The sequence below is a fragment of the Entelurus aequoreus genome, linkage group LG12 (genome assembly GCF_033978785.1).
Source record: "Entelurus aequoreus isolate RoL-2023_Sb linkage group LG12, RoL_Eaeq_v1.1, whole genome shotgun sequence".
Classification (NCBI taxonomy): Eukaryota; Metazoa; Chordata; class Actinopteri; order Syngnathiformes; family Syngnathidae; genus Entelurus; species Entelurus aequoreus.
In genome coordinates this window covers 16,842,171-16,861,001 of record NC_084742.1, presented here as the reverse complement: position 1 = coordinate 16,861,001, position 18,831 = coordinate 16,842,171, and the positions used below count along the sequence as shown (strand labels likewise).

The 18,831-nt window shown below is 36.4% G+C and overlaps 1 protein-coding gene across 1 annotated transcript in view; it reads right to left on the bottom strand.

Annotated features, from left to right (window-relative positions):
* plxna4 (plexin A4) overlaps positions 1–18,046 on the bottom strand; it is a 376,636-nt gene extending 358,590 nt beyond the window's left edge. The window contains exon 1 of the mRNA XM_062064905.1: positions 17,754–18,046. The gene's annotated coding sequence lies outside the window, so the exon portion shown is untranslated. The remainder of the gene's footprint in view (positions 1–17,753) is intronic.
* Positions 18,047–18,831: the final 785 nt, after the last annotated feature.

Below are 18,831 nucleotides of genomic sequence, written 5' to 3'. Positions count from 1 at the left end.
TTGTAATATTTAGAAAATATTTTTATTTTTGTTGTGGTTTGTGCAGCCCTTTGAGAAACTTAAGGTAAACGGCTAAATAAGTCAACTTTGATGATTGAAATATAAATATTACTATTTTAAGCCACAAGTTTTTTTTAAGATTATTATAATAGAATGTAAAATATAGGCTGTAGAAACGCATATTTCAAGAATACTGGTACAGTTCTAACGTTTTTACGTGTGCATTTGGGTACTGTTTCTTTTTACTTCATTTTTTGGACATACATTTTAAATTGTATGCATGTTTGAAATAAACTAATACAAATCAATCAACATATTTATACATATTAAAAATAATATTAATATGTTTATAATAATATTACAAACACTTTTAAGCCACAAAAAGTCTCATAGTGTACTCAACCTGATAATTAACTATATAAATGAAGTATTATTAATATTATTGTTGTTAATAATATTTAAAATTGCAATAGAACAATTAATCATTTGTTGTATTACATACATACTTCAATGTAGTGCAATGTAAAATAGGCAGTAGAACCACATGATAATTACTTCAATAATATTTACAGTAAAAAATAAATACATATTTAAAAAATAGATATTTTTAAATCCAAGCATTTAGCTATAATTATATTTTTAAAGTGCAGAAAGTCTTATTTTGCAATACTACTACTACTAATAATAATTATAATAATTATGTCACACACTATATATATATATATATATATATATATATATATATATATATATATATATATATATATATATATATATATATATATATATATATATATATATATATATATATATATATACAGGTATATTGTAATAATTTAAGAAAACAATTGAAAAAAATCATATTATATACAGTATTATGAGAAACTTATCAAGGGGCTGTTTGTAATATAAGGACCATCAGTGCTGAATATTATTAACTTAATACTTTCCTCTGGTACTGTTCCCCTAGCATTCAAAAAAGCGGTTATTCATCCTTTGCTCAAAAGACCTAACCTCAATCCGACCTCATGGTAAACTACCGGCCGGTGTCCCACCTTCCCTTTATCGCGAAAATCCTCGAAAAAATTGTTGCACAGCAGCTAAATGAACACTTAGCATCTAAAAATGTCTGTGAAGCCTTTCAGTCCAGTTTCAGGGCAAATCACTTTACGGAGACAGCCATCGCAAAAATGACTAATGATCTATTGCTAACGATGGATGCTGATGCGTCGTCCAGGTTGCTGCTTCTTGATCTTAGCGCCGCTTTCGATACCGTCGATCATAATATTTTATTAGAATGTATCAAACCACGTATTGGCATGTCAGACTTTGCCTTTTCTTGGTTTAACTCGTGCATTTCCCATAACAATGTGACCTCTGAGTATTTTAAGGTAACATGCGGAGTTCTACAGCACTCTTCAGCATCTACATGCTGCCGCTAGGTGACATCATACGCAAATACGATGTTATCTTTCACTGTTATGCTGATGACACCCAACTCTACATGCCCCTAAAGCTGACCAACACGCCGGATTGTAGTCACCTGGAGGCATGTCTTAGTGACATTAAACAATGGATGTCCAACAACTTTTTGCATCTTAACGCTAAGAAAACGGAAAAGCTGATTATCGGTCCTGCTAGACATCGACACCTATTTAATAATACCACCTTAACATTTGACAACCAAACAATTACACAAAGTGACTCAGTAAAGAACCTCTGTATTATCTTTGACTCAACTCTCTAAAATGAGTCACACATTAAGAGTGTTACTAAAACATCCTTCTTTCATCTCCGTAATATCGCTAAAATGTGTCCTGAGATCATTATTCATGCGTTCCTTACGTCTCGTCTTGATTATTGTAACATATTATTTTCCGGTCTCCCTATGTCTAGCATTAAAAGATTACAGTTGGTACAAAATGCGGCTGCTAGACTTTTGACAAGAACAGGAAAGTTTGATCATATTACGCCTATACTGGCTCACCTGCACTGGCTTCCTGTGCACTTAAGATGTGACTTTAAGGTTTTACTACTTATGTATAAAATACTACACGGTCTAGCTCCAGCCTATCTTGCTGATTGTATTGTACCATATGTCCTGGCCAGAAATCTGTGTTCAAAGAACTCTGGTTTATTAGTGATTCCCAGAGCTCAAAACAAGTCTGCGGGCTTTAGAGTGTTTTCTATTCGGGCTCCAGTACTCTGGAATGCCCTCCCGGTAACAGTTAGAGATGCTACCTCAGTAGAAACATTTAAGTCCCATCTTAAAACTATTTTGTATACTCTAGCCTTTAAATAAACCACTTTTTAGACCAGTTGATCTGCTGTCTCTCTTTTATGCTCTGGTCCCCTCTCCTGCGTGGAGAGGTTATCAGGTGACCACAGATGATGCGCTAGCTGTTCCAAGTCTGGACCACTCCTTTTTGCATCAGTTGGTGACGTCTCTGCGCTGCTGACTTGTCTGCAATCAAGAAGATCCCCTGCTGGCCCCAAAATGGACTGGACTCTCACGTTATGCACTCGGCATCCATTGCACCGGTCACCCAAGGGGGGTCCCCACATCTAAAGGTCCCTTCCAAGGTTTCTCATTGTATCCCATTGGGTTGAGTTTTGTCTTGCCCTGGTTTTGGATCTGAGCTGAGGATGTCGTTGTGGCTTGTACAGCCCTTTGAGACACTAGTGATTAAGGGCTATATAAGTAAATTTTGATTGATTGATTGAATCATTTTACACTGTAAAAAAAAAAAGTTGTAGATTTTACGTTAAAAAAAACTGCCAGAAATTTCCAGTGGATTTACGCCAAATTACTGTCAACTGCAAAATGGTACCACTTTTATTTCTACAGTAAAATTCCGGCGACGGAACTGTTAGTTTTTTTTCCATAACATCTACAGACTATTTTTTACCGTGTCAAAGTTTTATCCTGTACTTCTGCCATGTTCTGTGGTCTGGATTATGTTTTGTTATTTTCTGCTAGTTTCGGACTCCATAGTTCCTGTTTTTGCGCTTCCTTGTTTGTTTTGTCACCATGGCGACTCATTAGTTTCACCTGCCTCATTTGTTTGGACTCACGCTCCCGTTCTAATCATGACATTATTATTTAAGCCTGTCTTTTTCAGTTAGTCGTCATGGCGACATTGACATTGTTCATTTCTGTTCATGCTCTGTTGATGTGCTTTTCATGCTCGGTTCATACCATAGTTCATGCTTCATGCCATGCCACGTAAGTTGTGTTTATTCAAGCCACAGTTTAGTGAGTTTTTTAGTTTCATGTTTCATGTCCTAAGTTTTTTTTGCCTTTGCTTTCACGTGCGTTAGGCACGCTCGCCTTCGGGTTGTTTTTTTGTTTTGTAGTACTTTTTGAGAAAGATTAAATCATGTTCCTACCTTCAAGCCATGACTGGTCTAGTCCGATTGCATCCCGGGAAAACAATCCTCGCAGCAAGCTGCGTAAAAGTCCACGTCTGGACAACTTCAATAACTTTGTAGGATCGAGTGTTGTTTTAAAAGGTTAAAACAAGAACTTATGGGCGATGCAAACACGTTTTTTGTTCATGTTTCAGCAAGTCATGTCTCCAATACAACTGTACTGTACTGCACTATACACTGTATCTTATTACCAACTGATGTTACAGCCTGTTTAGTGAGACGTTTTACAAGAAAGAGCATTTCCTTTATAAGTTGTTGCCTATTCCTGACCTGTGTGACGTGTTTAAAGTCAGTTTACACTCAGGTTTTCACCTCATTTGGGGACCCTTTTTGCTGGCTTGTTTGTGTGCCTTCAGATGTCGTCGCTGCGCGTGTGCAAGCGCGGCCGTCAAAGCCGCTGGCATAAACGCATCAGACAAGCTCTTTCCCAGCCAGCCGTCCTTCACAGCTACAAGTGAGAGCACGCAAATTGTTATCCTTTAGCCTCCAACTCTACTCCCTCAGTCACGGACATTTTTTTGTATGCCCTGATTTTCCACCAGTTGTACCTCATTGCTTTGCCTAAAGACATGGAGGTCTTACCAACACACACACACACACGCACAGTTTGTAGTTTGTAACTGTACGCCTGCCAGATTGGCTGTTGGGGCCCGACCGGAACGACACAAGTAATGCTCCTCTGGATGAACTATAGCGTAACGACAATGCAAAACAGATGGACACAAAGGGAGAAAAGGAGGAGGAAAAAGGGACTAAACTTCATTCAGAACTTGTGGGAGAAAAGAGTACAACTCATACTAAACACTAACGGTACACAAAACCTCAACGTAGTGTTGATAAACAGCAGTGCAGTAAAATCACACATTTTGCCAAGGGAGTCTGGAATGGCTTTAAGTAGTTGTAAAGAACCGAGGCTTGTTAATAAACTTTTATAGCTTATCATCGTTTCATGTCCCCAAAGTACAAGAAAAACAAGTAAATACATGAGAGTTATCATTTATGGTATTCACTTTTGGTGCGTGGTTCAGCTGTTTTACTGAAGACCACGGTGGCTGCAGGCAGTATTACATCATTATGGTTTAAACCAGGGGTGTCCAAACAACGGCGCGCGGGCCAAATGCGGCCTGCCGAGTTGAATACAAATTTGAGGGGGAGCGGTGCACCCATATCATATGTGATCATTGCCATTATATCACCATATAGCGGCCAATGAAACTAATCATGCCATTAATTGTGTTTTCATGGTAATGAAGTACAGTATTAAATTATATGACCCAATCCAAACAACCTTCCCTAGTCACGGTGCAGAGGAAAAAAAATCAACCTGTACAAAAATTCAACAAACAGTCACACATAACACAACCTGCTCATTTAACTTTGTGGATATTATTAAAAAAAAATGTATAACCAACATAAAAAAAAATTCTAAATGACACTCATTTAAATTCATTACAACGGATGATGGGAAAAATGCAAAACACTCTCTCCATACGTATCCATTTTAGCTGCTTGATATTTCTGATTGATAAAAAAAAAAAAAAATCATTATATATCCATTGCATTATTATAATAATATGTATGTAATATGTATAGGCTTATATACATAAATATGTATGTATGTATATATATATATATATATATATATATATATATATATATATATATATATATATATATATATATATATATATATATATATATATATATATATATATATATATATATATATATATATATATATATATATATATATATATATATATATATATATATATATATATATATATATATATATATATATATATATATATATATATATATATATATATATATATATATATATATATATATACATATATATGTATCAGTGGCGTGCAGTCACTAGAGGCAGGGGAGGCGGGGCCTCACCTGCCATCATGGAAAGAAAAAAAAAAGTAAAAAGAAAAAAAAAAAAATGTAATTGTTATATGTATCCAGTGATTATACTAAAGGTATTTTCCATTCAACTTCACCAGTTTTAGATTATTTTTATTTTTATTTTCACATTTGCCATTCAAATACTGAGAAGAGACGGTGCGGTGATCAGCAGCCAGTTGAGGCACGTCACTGCGTTGTGCCTCAACATGGATTGCGACTCGGCTAACTGCCGGCCTGCTGTGCAGTGAGACCGTATTGCTATATGAATTATATTATACATTTCCATAGTTTAGTTAGCTGAGGTATATAATGTACAGTGTATTTTGTCAACAACTGTATGTGTGTAACGTATTTTTAGTGCTGAGCGATCATAAATCTGCTGCGGAGACACACTGTGTGAGGCTCGTCTCATAACCCCGCCTCCTGGTGCCAAGCACCTCCGCCGCAGAATACACCGCCCAACGGGAGCGCCGCAGCCACACCAACCAAAGCCCACACCCAAACCCTCCACGTGCGAGACCGAATCCACCCAAAAAGTGCAAAAACAACAATGCTCGCGCTGCAGGAGCCGCGAACGACCGCAGGGACACAACATTAGGTACACCTGCACTGCAGGTTCATATGTTTGTAAATCTGACTGTGATGATGCAGTCGTGCCTCACCAGACATGAACCTCACCGCACGCCACTGGTATATATATATGTATATATATATGTGTATATAGGTATATATATACATATATATATATATATATATATATATATATATATATATATATATATATATATATATATATATATATATATATATATATATATATATATATATATATATATACAGTATATGTATACATATATATATACATATATATATATATATATGTGTGTATATATGTATATATATATATATATATATATATATATATATATATATATATATATATATATATACATGTATATATAGTCGAGATTTCTGTGGTTTGTCCGTTATACAGTGCTCAATACCGGGGTAGAGCGGAATATACGTTAGGTCAGGAAAAAACACAAGAGGCTATTTCATCCCTATAAGCCTGTTTCGCAGGTTTCAGCGCCCGTCAGGGGATTTATTTTATTATATTTATATTAAAATTTCCTTTAAAAAAATCCCCTAATGTGTATATATATAAATGTATATATATATATATAGGCCAAATGTTTTAAGCCACCCCTGTGAGGAACTCGCATGGCTGCCAAGATGCAAGAACCAGCAGGAGGATGAGCAGGTAAGATGATTTTAATTATCATCAACAGAGAAATGTAGCAGTCTTGCATACAACAGTTCCAAACATAAAGAGTTTATCATCAAGCCCTGAGGAGTGCTCGAGACCAAGCATAAATAGGATACATGTTGATTGGCAGCAGGTGTTGACCAGCTGCCAATCAATGGCAGGTGAGGAAAAAACAGTTCTCAGCGGAACAAACAGGAAATATAACAAAATAAGAGCACTGACAGGAAGTAAATACAAAAACAAGGAAACAAACAGAAATGAAGTGACAGATTGTCACAACCCCTGGTCTAAACAATTGACCAAAAAGCCTTGCTTTATTAAATGTAAATAAATATTTGTTAGGGGTATACCGAGCCAATAATGATATCAGATATTGGTTTGATATGCAATGCGCAAAAGGCATAAAAACAAGTATAGGATTATATGTGCTTGCATGTAAAATGTGTGATATATTGTGCGATATAAGCAGTCCTGCAGCGTGTTTACTTGTGCAAACATCTAACATCTAAATGTCCTTCAATAAGCACACAAAGTTGCTCTTTTCTTCTATTTTAGTCAAGTCGTTTAGAAAAGGTAAACATGGTAGGCTGTAGGCTACGAGGAGCTGGCAGCTACACAACAGCTAAGCACACAAGCTAGACATACGTCATAGGTGTCCTTTATAGAACAATATTGCAGTCTAAAACAGCATATTTGTAATTATATACAAGTATCAAACAATTATAGTTGCACTACAAAGTCTCCAAAGCAGAAGTGTGTTAGAAAGTATTCAGTAACAAACGTGTCCGCATTGTAAAATCTACAGTTGTTGTTTTTTACAGTGCAGTAAAAAAAAGTCGGTAAATAACTGGCAGCTCAGTAACCAGGATTTTTCCATAAAAAAACAGTGGTGACGATTTTAAATGTACATTAATTTAGCGTTGAAACCACAGTAAATTTTACGATTAAATTCCAGTAACTGAGCTGCCGGTTTTTCACTGTAAAATCTACATTCCTTTTTTTTTTTTTTACTTTACAGTCAAACCTTGTCTCCTATTGGTGCATTTTCCAGTCCCTGCCATCAAACATCATCATTCGACTTTTACTGCGATGGAGGACAATTTCCGTGAAGGAATAAACCGTCGCCATGGAGACGCAGAGAATGCTGTGTGTCACCGTGTAGACGAGACGACGAGGAACGCGAGCTGCTTTGGAAATGATGCTCGGTGCAAACAAAGGGATGACACGTATATCATTGGCATGTGAGTACACTAGCATTAGGTGTGAGTCACTGCATGTACACTCATTCTCATCACAGCCATCCCATTTTACACACAGAACAGAGATCAGCCAGAATGAAAACATTGCAGGAAAGCAACAAACTTCTCCTCTGCACTTGGCAGGGAGAGTTGGAGCCTGGCCTGCACTCTCGCGCACACACACACACACACACACACACACTCATATATTTAAAAATGTGCGCGCGTGTGTCCAAATCCCATCAACAGACAAAATAGTGGAGAAAATGCAAATCACAGCAACATGCAAACACCAGCGTAAGCCTCGGTAAATCGCTCATGTAAAATCACGCTACAATATGATATATCCTGTGGGTTTTGGGGGGTTGGGGTACTAAAGAGGGGAGGACCCCTTCTTACCCAAACCTCTTCCCACACTGCCTTTTGGCTGCAATGACAAATGCATATAGGATATATATATTGTAAGTAAGTATAGAGTACAAGACAGACTTTTGGTGACACCTCACCCATTGAATAACATGAGAAAATATCTCAATACTTTTGACTTGTAAAATACATACTGTATATATAAATATATATGTATATATACTGTACATATACTGTATATATGTGTATACTGTATATATATATGTATACTGTTTGTATATCTATATATGTCATAATCGTAATAATCCCCTAAATTCCCCCCCAAAACGGAATAACTCGAATATAAAGACAATATACATTAACATACATCCATAAACGTGGATGCATATGCAAAAGTGCAATATATGTCTCTGTACAGTAAATCTATTTATATCTGCACCTCATTGCTCTTTTATCCTGCACTACCACGAGCTAATGCAACAAAATTGCGTTCTTATCCGTACTGTAAAGTTCAAATTTGAATGACAATAAAGCAGTGGTTCTTAACCTTGTTGGAGGTACCGATCCCCACTAGTTTCATATGCGCATTCACCGAACCCTTCTTTTGTTAAAAATAAAATGTTTTTTTTTTCAAATTCAAGACAAAGTTATGTTTTTGGTAATACTTTAGTATGGGGAACATATTCTAAGTAACAAAGACTTAATTTAGAGTTATTTGGTTAGGGTTAGGGTTAGAGGGTTAGGGCCAGGGTTAGGGTTATAACAAGGCCATGCCGAATAAGGCATTAATAAGTACTTAATAATGACTAGTTAAGAGCCAATATGTTACTAATTTGCATGTTAATAAGCAACTAATTAATGGTGAATATGTTCTCCATACTAAATTGTTACCATGTTTTTTTACTGGTGCACAACATGAACCATGCATGAACATCACCTTGTTCAAACAACAAAACCAACACAAATTACACACCTGCAAATCAGTGTGACTTCTGCTGTTGCCGTATCCGTAATACGCCGATAGGGAGAAGTTTTTATTTACACGATGAGTCGGGTGTGTTTTGACCTCCACCGAACCCCTGAGCCCGACTCACCGAACCCCTAGGGTTCGATCGAACCCAGGTTAAGAACCACTGCAATAAAGGAAGTCTAAGTCTAAGTCTAAGTCTAATATATATATATACATACACGTTAGGTCAGGAAAAACACAGAGGCTATTTCATCCCTACAAGCCTGAAGAGCAGGGAAACCTGTGAAACAGGCTTGTAGGGATGAAATATCCTCTGTGTTTTTTCCCGATCTAACGTATATTCCGCTCTACCCCGGTATTGAGCACTATATAACGGATAAACCACAGAAACCTCGAAAATATATATATATATATATATATATATATATATATATATATATATATATATATATATATATATATATATATATATATATATATATATATATATATATATATATATATATATATATATATATATATATATATATATATTAGGGGTGTGGGAAAAAATCGATTCGAATTCCAATCGCGATTCTCACGTTGTGCGATTCAGAATCGATTCTCATTTTTTTAAAATCGATTTTTTTTTTTTTTTTTTTTTTGTTATTATTATTATTATTATTTGTTTTGTTTTTTTAAATTAATCAATCCAACAAAACAATACACAGCAATATCATAACAATGCAATCCAATTCCAAAACCAAACCCGACCCAGCAACACTCAGAACTGCAATAAACAGAGCAATTGAGAGGAGACACAAACACGACACAGAACAAACCAAAAGTAGTGAAACAAAAATGAATATTATCAACAACAGTATCAATATTAGTTACAATTTCAACATAGCAGTGATTAAAAATCCCTCCTTGACATTATCATTAGACATTTACTTTATGAGATGCGATGCAAGTGTAAGCCACTGTGACACTATTGTTCATTTTTTGTATTATTTTTTTTATTAATGTTTGTAATGATAATATCAATGAGGGATTTTTAATCACTGCTATGTTGAAATTGTTACTAATATTGATACTGTTGTTGATAATATTCATTTTTGTCTCACTACTTTTAGATTGTTCCGTGTCATGTTTGTGTGTCCTCAATTGCTCTCAATTGCTCTGTTTATTGCTATTCTGAATGTTGCTGGGTCAGGTTTTGTTTTGAAATTGTATTGCATTATTATGGTATTGTTGTGTATTGTTTTCATTTAAAAAAAAAAATAAAAAAAAAAATCGTTTTTGAATCGAGAATCGTGTTGAATTGAAAAAAAAATTGATTCTGAATCGAATCGTGCCCCCCAAGAATCGATTTTGAATCGAATCGTGGGACACCCAAAGATTCCCAGCCCTAATATATATATATATATATATATATATATATATATATATATATATATATATATATATATATATATATATATATATATATATATATATATATATATATATATATATATATATATATATATATATATATATATATATATTCGAGGTTTCTGTGGTTTATCCGGGGACGGCGTGGCGAAGTTGGTAGAGTGGCCGTGCCAGCAATCGGAGGGTTGCTGGTTACTGGGGTTCAATCCCCACCTTCTACCATCCTAGTCACGTCCGTTGTGTCCTTGGGCAAGACACTTCACCCTTGCTCCTGATGGGTGCTGGTAGCGCCTTGCATGGCAGCTCCCTCCATCAGTGTGTGAATGTGTGTGTGAATGGGTGAATGTGGAAATACTGTCAAAGCGCTTTGAGTACCTTGAAGGTAGAAAAGCGCTATACAAGTATAACCCATTTATCATTTATATACACTACCGTTCAAAAGTTTGGGGTCACCCAAACAATTTTGTGGAATAGCCTTCATTTCTAAGAACAAGAATAGACTGTCGAGTTTCAGATGAAAGTTCTCTTTTTCTGGCCATTTTGAGCGTTTAATTGACCCCACAAATGTGATGCTCCAGAAACTCAATCTGCTCAAAGGAAGGTCAGTTTTGTAGCTTCTGTAACGAGCTGAACTGTTTTCAGATGTGTGAACATGATTGCACAAGGGTTTTCTAATCATCAATTAGCCTTCTGAGCCAATGAGCAAACACATTGTACCATTAGAACACTGGAGTGATAGTTGCTGGAAATGGGCCTCTATACACCTATGTAGATATTGCACTAAAAACCAGACATTTGCAGCTAGAATAGTCATTTACCACATTAGCAATGTATAGAGTGTATTTCTTTAAAGTTAAGACTAGTTTAAAGTTATCTTCATTGAAAAATACAGTGCTTTTCCTTCAAAAATAAGGACATTTCAATGTGACCCCAAACTTTTGAACGGTAGTATATATATATATATATATATAAAAAAAATATATATATATATATATATATATATATATATATATATATATATATATATATATATATATATATATATATATATATATATATATTTATATCTATATACAGTATATATATATATATATATATATATATATATATATATATATATATATATATATATATATATATATATATATATATATATATATATATATATATATATATTTTTATATATATATATATATATATATATATATATATATATATATATATATATATATATATATATATATATATATATACAGTAATAAAAAACAACATATAAAAATGATTCCTTCGATTATCATGGGGGTTACGCCCTATAACCTTAGTGGTACGTGAACTTCCGCAGAGTGAAGTGAAGTGAATTATATTTATATAGCGCTTTTCTCTAGTGACTCAAAGCGCTTTTGCATAGTGAAACCCAATATCTAAGTTACATTTAAACCAGTGTGGGTGGCACTGGGAGCAGGTGGGTAAAGTGTCTTGCCCAAGGACACAACGGCAGTGACTAGGTTGGAAGTAGCGGGGATGGAACTGCTCCCCTCATCATGATGATGATGATTATGATGATGCATACTTGCATGCTAAGACAGGGACTTGGGGGGGTGTAATCCTCAGTGATGGTTGTGTTGGAGGAGGGGGTGCTGCCCTGACACGATCTTATGAAACCAAAACTAATTTCCTGCTTGTCACGCTCGACTCCAACGCTACCACGCGCAGCATGCAGCATCTTCATCAACGCCTGTTTCAGTATGAATCATCATCATCATCCTCACAGGATGGCCCCCTTCTCGCCCCCCCGACCACCACCCTGACCCCCAAGCGCCGGTCTATCGCAAAAGGTCTCCTCATTTTCCCTTTTGTTTCCTTCACAAGGTCATCCAATGTCATGTTTCTGCCCCCTCGCTCCACACAAACTGACAAAAAAAAGTGTTGTTTAGAGAAGATATGAAAAAGAGCTGCAGGCAGATCAAGAAGGAATGAAGTTTTTAAGGTTGTAAGGTTTAGTGCAGCTTGTGAACAACTTCTCATGAAGAACAATGAAAACATGACAAAGTCCTGCAGTTCATCAACAACATAATGAAACTATTTAAAGTGTAATAAATTTGTGTACTTATTCATAATTTAATAAAACATTTTACTTATATTTATCATTATAAAAACATGGTTTTGAATTGTTAATATTCATTTTATCAATTAAAAAGTTGCAAAGCTTGTTAATACAATACTTATTTTCCCCGCTATAAATTAAAATTGAACTTTATCAAATGTTATGCATTTTATTTAAATTTGAAATTATTTTATAAATATTTTTCATTGTATTAACTATTTAAAAGTATTATTTTCAATGTAGTTTTATTCTATTTTGAAATAATTTTGAATATTGAAAATTATTTTTCTTTCAAAAATGTTTGCCACTAAGAAGTTCAAATAAAATAAAACCATCTCTATGTCAGCATTTTCTGTATGTTTTTCGCTTTAGTGGGAATGATCTACTTTTGAAAAAAATGTAAATAGTACTTCTTTTTTTTTTTTTTAAACAACAAATTGCTTTGTTCATGGGTTTTATGTATTTCTTTTTTTTTTTTCAGTAAAGAACTATAATTTTAAAAAAAATACAATTAATAATAATAATCATCCATCCGTCTTTTACCACTTGTCCCTTTCGGGGTCGCGGGGGGTGCTGGAGCCTATCTCAGCTACAATCGGGCAGAAGGCGGGGTACACCCTGGACAAGTCGCCACCTCATCACAGGGCCAACACAGATAGACAGACAACATTCACACTCACAGGTGCATGTCTTTGGAGGTGGGAGGAAGCCGGAGTACCCGGAGGAACCCACGCAGTCACGGGGAGAACATGCAAACTCCACACAGAAAGATCCCGAGCCCGGGATTGAACTCAGGACCTTCGTATTGTGAGGCACATGCACTAACCCCTGTCCTACTGTGCTGCTAATAATAATCATTATTTTAATAATAAAAACATGTTTCACTGTTTTAATACATCTTTAAATGCTGTATTCTTCTTCAGTGGGTGGTATTTTTTCACTGATTCACAGCAAAAAGTCAAAATACGAATATTTGATTTATTTCATTATATTTTGAAATTACTTTAAATATTTAAAATTGTGCAATGGATTTCAATTTTTTTCCCCCATTTTTCAATAATGTCTTTTAGGTTTTTTTTCTTTTTATATATTTAATATTATTATCGGATTTCCCTACTGGAGAGCCAAAATGCAGTATTGTATCTCCATTGTGGCATCAAACCATAGAAAAACGTGTGCAAATTCAACAGGATCCTTGAAGAAAGTCATGTTTGGAAAAGCACAAAGACTTTTGTACGCGTGAGAACAAACAGAGACATATTCAGGTTCAATGCACAACATCGTCATTTATGTGACTAGTCACACACACACACACACACACACACTCACACTGCTGCCTCATATGTCCATTCTTCCACAAGATTGCGTATGTGAGAGCTGAAGCATTAAAGGCAGCAACAATATTGACAAGGCCGCGCTCTCTTGTAAGCACAACGCTGGCTGACACACCGAGGTGGGAGGGGTCATATGTCAAAGTGAGTTGCTCCAGCACACACACACACACACACACACACACACACACACACACACACACACACACACACACACGCACACACTGGTGACCACTTCATTAAGCACACCTGCAGCCAGTGCTGTTGTATAGGGTAGAAAGGTGATAAGAGCCCCCCACACACACACACACACACACACACACACACACACACACACGCACACACACACACACAGGCATAGAATTGGGTTGAGGGACCCACACCAATATTCTTTCAGGGGGGCCAGAATTCCTATCAACTGCCCTGCCTGCAGCTATAAACAAACCATGTTGTTGAGTTTAAGAAGATGAGATATGTTCCAATAGTCGGACGAGGAGATGGGAACAATGGAAGAAACAATCTCCAGTATGACACCCGAGCGCAATAACACACGTTTTACTGCACTGCTAATGAATAAATAAGGGTGTTCCTACAATGAGAGTGCACCACGAGATGCACAAAACAACACACACACGCACACCTTACGGTGTAGACAAGTAGTGAACTGTGTCGGGTGGTTAAAGCAAACCCTTCAGGGCTCCCCGACATATGTAACAACCCCTGCAGCCACGCTTTGAACACACACACACACACACACACACACCCACACACACACGCGCGCACACGCACACGCACACAATGTCTCACACTTGTAGTACAAAAGGAATACATCTGCATCTGTATAATGGGTTAAAGGCAAGAAAAATGGCAAAAATAAATAAATTACACCGAAAAAAATCAAAGTTTTTATGTATGTGTGCTAGCTGAAATAATTTTAAGAGTCATACGAACTATTTTAAAATATAACTGTTAATGTGTTTTAGGTCATAAAGCACAGTCAAATGTTTCCTTCTTATATTATGCTTTTGTTGTTGCACTTTTTTTTTTGTTGTTCTTACTTTTCCTGTCTAATTGTTTTTTTTCCAGAATGAGCCACGGTCCGTTATGATTAGATTAGATCAGATTAGATTCCCGTGGCATTGCACACAACAGAGAAGGAAACACGGTTCGTAGTTCCACTTCAATTTCTAGCAGCATCAGAACATGTTCAAAGAAACACTACAGTCTGTAAGCTTGTATTTTTTGCTTCATTCCTGTGAGCATCCTGCGTGTGACTGGAGCATTAAGGAGTGGGACTATCCAGCACTAGCTGCCGTTTGCTCAAACAACTCCCAGGTAGCATCTGTGAGCAGATAATACTGTATCATCTCTTTCTCTTTCTGACTTCATCATAGTGCAGTCTTCACGCATCCTTACGCTTAAAGTGAAGGATGAGGCAAAATACAACTTTGCTGTATGAATATCAAAATAAAGTCTGGTTACGACATGTTCTATCTGCATTCTGTGTGACTAACGCATGCAAACATTTCAATTAATAAATGGCAGGCTACTTTATTTACCATTTTCCTGCATGCAAACTTATTCCTAGCCCATTCCTGCAGTATCACTGATTTTTTTTTTTTTTTTATATTATGGGATATTTGTCCAAATGTTCTCATTGTGCCTCATGGAGTGCAGCTCTAGTGATCAACAATCGTACTGGGTCAGGAAGATAAAAAGATAAAAAATTAAACATTTTATAATTTATAATTTTTCAAATGTTTATAATTTTATAAAATGTTATAAAATCCCCTGACGATCAGGGAAACCTGCGAAACAGGCTTGTAGGGATGAGATAGCCTCTGTGTTTTGTTTTATATATATATATATAAATATGTATATATATATATATATATATATATATATATATATATATATATATATATATATATATATATATATATATATATATATATATATATATATATATATATATATAGTTCCTGCTTAGGCTGCTGCCCCCTCGACCCGACCTCGGATAAGCGGAAGAAGATGGATGGATGGATATATAGTCAAGGTTTATGTGGTTTATCTGTTATACAGTGAAGTGAAGTGAAGTGAATTATATTTATATAGCACTTTTTCTCTCGTGACTCAAACCGGTTTACATAGTGAAACCCAATATCTAAGTTACATTTAAACCAGTGTGGGTGTCACTGGGAGCAGGTGGGTAAAGTGCCTTGCTCAAGGACACAACGGCAATGACTAGGATGACGGGAGCGGGGATCGAACCTGGAACCCTCAAGTTGCTGGCACGGCCACTCTACCAACCGAGCGATACCGCTACCATACAGTGTTCAATACCGGGGTAGAGCGGAATATGCGTTAGGTCAGGGAAAAAAACACAGAGGCTATACCATCCCTTCAAGCCTGCTTCTTAGGTTTCCCTGCTCGTCAGTTTTATCATTTATAATTCTAAATTTTTCTTGTAAGTGTATACATTTTTATAAAATTCCCTGACGAGCAGTGCAACCTGCGAAACAGGCTTGTCGGGATGATATAGCCTCTGTGTTTTTTCCTGACCTAACGTGTATATATATATATATATATATATATATATATGTGTGTGGGAAAAAAATCACAAGACTATTTCATCTCTACAGGCCTGTTTCATGAGGGTGTCCTCAATCATCAGGAATGATTGAGGACACCCTCATGAAACAGGCCTGTAGAGATGAAATAGTCTTGTGATTTTTTCCCACACATATATATATATATATATACACGTTAGGTCAGGAAAAAACACAGAGGCTATATCATCCCTTCAAGCCTGCTTCTTAGGTTTCCCTGCTCGTCAGGGGATTTATTTTAAGTTTTATCATTTATAATTCTAAATTTTTCTTGTAAGTGTATACATTTTTATAAAAATTCCCTGACGAGCAGTGCAACCTGCGAAACAGGCTTGTCGGGATGATATAGCCTCTGTGTTTTTTCCTGGCCTAACGTGTATATATATATATATATATATATATATATATATATATATATATATGTGTGGGGAAAAAATCACAAGACTATTTCATCTCTACAGGCCTGTTTCATGAGGGTGTCCTCAATCATCAGGAGATTTCCTGACATACATATCACGCTCTACCACGGTATCGAGCACTATTTTTTTTTTTTTTTTTTGGGATAATCCAATTAAGACATATATATATATATATATATATATATATATATATATATATATATATATATATATATATATATATATATATATATATATATATATATATATGTGTGTGTTTATTTAAAAAAAGTGGGTGAGATTGTTGTAATGGGAGGTGGGGTCAAAAAAATGTTTGCTCAGGGCCCCAATGTATGAATATGTGTGTTTAGACACAAGGAGCCGCATTTTGGACACCCCCACACGTGGACTTTATAGAAGTACTTTCGAAGCTTCTACTCGGCTGCCAGGCAACACTTCATGCGTGTTTATTAATCAAATAAATAAAACATGTATTAATTCCTATATAAGCTTGCTGATGTGAAGCATTAGTTGGAGGGAAAGCTTCCTGCCGCACGCTTGAATAAGTCAGCCTATAAAATATGCAGCACATGCTTTCAAAAGCTTATTGCAAAAGAAGAAAGAAAGAAAAGAAACAGGTGCATCCTGCCTGCAAAGTGCAAGAAGGTGCCATCCCATAATAAGCCCACGCCAGACAGGTCTTACCTGCAAGGTGTCACTTCGCATGCAGCCGCACTGCGGATGCAGGAGGCGAGTCCGTATCTCCCCCCCCCAAAAAAGATGCCCAATTTATTTCTTTAAATCCTCCTTTAAATCCTCCTGGAGGAGCGAGTCCGGCGTAAATCCGCGCGCAGGAGGCGGGAAGAGTGACGACGAGGAGCGGACTTCCACGCACCGCAGCAGCATCCTCCACCTCACCGCTCAGCCGCACAGCCACACGCCGCTCAGCGCGCACTCAGAGCCGGCGGCAGCACCTGCCATGTCCCGCCGAGGAAGCACGTCTTGGCTGGAGGAGAGAGAGAGAGAGAGAGAGAGAGAGAGAGAGAGAGAGTTGGGATGCGACTCAGTGCGCGGCTCTTGTTCAAGTGGCGCTCCGTGGGAGGCTGCTGCAGAGTGGGGAGGAGGGAGGGCAGGGAGGGCAGGGAGGGGAGGGGGTGGGGGGGGGGGAGCTAGGGGGGTCTTGGAGTTTTGCTGTTTTCGTCCTTCACGCCAAAAAGAATAAAGTCATATTGCATTATTGCTGTGTCAGCATCTCCCACTTTTAGGCAGCTTATCTTCAACTTCCAACTCCTCGACAGCAAATGTTATTATTATTATTATTATTATTATTATTATTTGGGGACGCCAACGTGTTATGATGTGATATTTTCACATTATTATTATCACGTTGTTGCATTTGTGCCCTTTGATCATCTTTTCAACGCTGGGGGGTTCAGCTAGTCTAGTAATTACTATTCATGATGTCATCATTATGAGGATTTAGATGAGGAGAATGGCCTCTAAATTGGCACCGAGAAAGCGAATATTAATTTTTTTTTAACTTTTACTTGCTTTTTCTTGTAAGGAGGCTGCGGCTTCTGCTTCCTTTTCTTTCTCTCCTCCGGGACCTCTCGCCTTTAAAGTCTGCATCTGAGCGCCACCTTCAGGCCGAAACTGCATTGCAGCCAGGCTCCGTGGCCACTTTATTAGGTACACCTGCACAATCCAATGAAAACATATATATATATATATAATACTAATATTATACATGTGGTTTTTACTTAGAGAATATATATAAAACTAT